General features: G+C 38.8%; 1 pseudogene; it reads right to left on the bottom strand.

Moving 5' to 3' along the window:
• Positions 1–655: 655 nt before the first annotated feature.
• On the bottom strand, positions 656–1743 carry LOC128248547 (histone-lysine N-methyltransferase SETMAR-like; annotated as a pseudogene).
• Positions 1744–2910: the final 1167 nt, after the last annotated feature.

The following is a 2910-nucleotide window of genomic DNA, read 5'->3' as shown; positions in this document are numbered from 1 at the left end:
ATTTACTTTTTTCCGTTGATAGATTGTTTCAGAATCTCAAAAGCGTCGTTGTTGGCATTGTGAAAGTTTGGATCAGTTTCGGTCTAATGTGGGTGACCGAATCATTAATTTCTGCTTATTGACGTTTTGCAGGATTCATGTGACTTTCTTCTCTACGTGTTTACGGAAATTTTACTGGACAAACGAAACTCTATTTCATTTCTTGAAGATTTTTCACAACGCCTTTATTCCCACACTGTCAAAGTCACTACCGTAACTTAAGCATCACTCAGGCTGGGGATTCTAATCCCAAGTAAGGTCGTGACTTCAGTACATTCTAGCATTGTGCTCTTTGTTCTAGCTTTGTGCTCTTTGGCAAAAAGAAAGGGTAAAGTGGTTATCTTCGATTGCTGTTATTATGTTCTGAGGTGGGTTTTATTCTATAAGAAATTCAAGCATTTTAGGCGGATGCATTCTCCGTTGAAAAAGGGTTATCATATGAACTTTATCATAATACTAAAACAACAAGACATTCATGAACGCTGTAGCGTTAAAACCTTGAGTGAGGCTACGTGTTAGATGGATCAGGATTTTATACGAACAAATTTTACAAACAATGGAAACTCTATTAAATCTGTAAGTTTTGCCACTTTGTTACGACCTAGCTTAAACTCTCTCAAGAAAAATTTAAATTAAGCTCAAAGAAAACTTTTACCGCAAACACTGTGAAGGTTCTGAAATCTTGACAAACTCCGAAATCCTGCAGCTTTTCATAACAGTTATAACAGAACGCGTAAAAATCCTGCGTTCTGGTGGCAATGAAATCGTTGAAGGTGTGTTTGGCATCGTCTTGGTTTTTGAAGCATTTCTCACGCAAGAAGTTGTCGAGATGATTGAAAAAGTGGTAGTCGGTAGGTGAGAGGTTTGGTGAGAGGTTTGGTGAGTATGGCGGATGAGGCAGAGTTTCGTAGCCCAATTCGTTCAACTTCTGCAGGGTCAGTTGTGCGACGTGCGACCGAGCTTTGTCGTGGAGAAGAATTGGTCCTTTTCTATTGACCAATGCTGGCTGTTGTTGTCGGAGTTTCTTATGCATTTCGTCCATTTGCTGACAGTACTTCTCCGCCGTAATAGTTTCGCCTGGATCAAAAAAGCTGTGATGGATGAGACCGGCCGCAGACCACTAAACAGTCACCATGGCCTTCTCTTGGTGCAACTTTGGCTTCGGGAAGTGCCGTGGAGCTTCGTCGGTGTCCAACCACTGAGCTGAACGTCACTGGTTGTTGTAAATAATCCACTTTTCATCGCAAGTTACAATCCGGTCGAGAAACGGGTCGTTTTTGTTGCGTAAAAGAGGGAATACAATACTTCAAAACGGTGTTTTTTTTTTTGGGGGGGGGGGGGTTCGTTCAATTCGTGCGGCACCCATTTCTCAAGTATTTTTGTTTTCTCAATCTCTTTCAAGTGGTTGGACATTGTCGTATACGTTACGTTTAATTCAGAAGCAAGCTCTCGAACAGTTGTGCGTGGATTGGCTTCGACTAAGGCTCTTAGTTGTTCGTTGTCAACATCCGATGACCAACCACTACGCTTATCATCTTCAAGACTCTCGTCACCACTACGAAATTTCTTGAACCACCATTGTGATGTACGTCCATTAGTGGTTCCTGGGCCAAACGCATCATTGATATCGCGAGCTGTTTCAGCAGCTTTTCGGCCTAGCTTGAACTGGAATAAGAAAATTGTGCGAATTTGCTTTTCGTCCATGTTGTATTCAACGTTCCAGAAAGAAATGGCCTAATTATTCAAAAAAAAAAAGAGTAACACGATTAGATAGAGCGAAAAACGGGTTTTAAACTAATATATAAAGTCAAAGTAGTTTAACGAAAATTAGTTTGAAAATACATCATTTAAAACCAAAATTAAAAATTCCGCAAGAACTTTCTTGACAACCTAATAGATTATGCCAACAACATTGTAATTCATTCCGATGACTTTGAGATAGAGTCGACAACCCCATTGTCTTTACAGGTATAATACCCTTGCTCTACTTAAACACTCATATATTTTTAAAATAACAAGTTTGTAATCTTAAAGCTACAAATGTTCTGCCTGGTAGCCAAGTTTTCAGATTAACTTCCGTCTTCGCTGTCGATATATTTCACTAAAACCCTTGAACGCTGTAAACCCGCATGGCCACAATCTAATGAATAAAATGATAAAGTTATATGGAGACTGCCGATATTGCTTAATAATAGGGTCACGAATTAATTAGAACAGACATCAAGACGTGTGCATCAACTCTTAGTTGGCAACTGAACTAATAAACTCTCACAAAATTTCATCAGATTTTAATATACATCGTTTCTAATATTTGCTCGAGGTCATGCATCTTAGAGAAGGGTATAAACGATGAAGTCGATCACAGCACTTAAATAGTGCTAGATGAAAAACAAAGTTGACTTCCGTGGGATTTGAACTCAGATTGTAAAGGGAAAGAAAGAAGATAACGCTAGCGACTAAGGTATTAACTATATATTCACCTTAGTCTTGTTTTTGATTTTGTCTTTATTTTATTTTTATCGTTTTTCTGTTTCCTACCTGCGTGCTCACATGCATGTCTAAACAGATAGCGTGATATGTGATTATATTTTACCTAAAATCTATCTACAGGATAACCCAACCGTTCTGAACAGATCTTGCATTCATCATCACTACTGTATACAGCTATTTTGCTAAAACAGTGTCTCTACATGGTCGCTTGGTGTCTTTGTGATAGCAGTCAAAACTCCCTCACATCGCACGCTACCATTCGAATGATTAGTCTCATGGAACAGGAGCTAAACAATAAATACTACAATTTCTCTAACAAGCCTGAACATTGTCGCTCAACTTGCCAGAAGTAACAAGCAAATATTTCTGAAATCACGTACA

The sequence above is a fragment of the Octopus bimaculoides genome, chromosome 1 (assembly GCF_001194135.2).
Source record: "Octopus bimaculoides isolate UCB-OBI-ISO-001 chromosome 1, ASM119413v2, whole genome shotgun sequence".
NCBI classification, from domain to species: Eukaryota; Metazoa; Mollusca; class Cephalopoda; order Octopoda; family Octopodidae; genus Octopus; species Octopus bimaculoides.
This window is presented reverse-complemented; position numbering and strand designations above follow the sequence as displayed.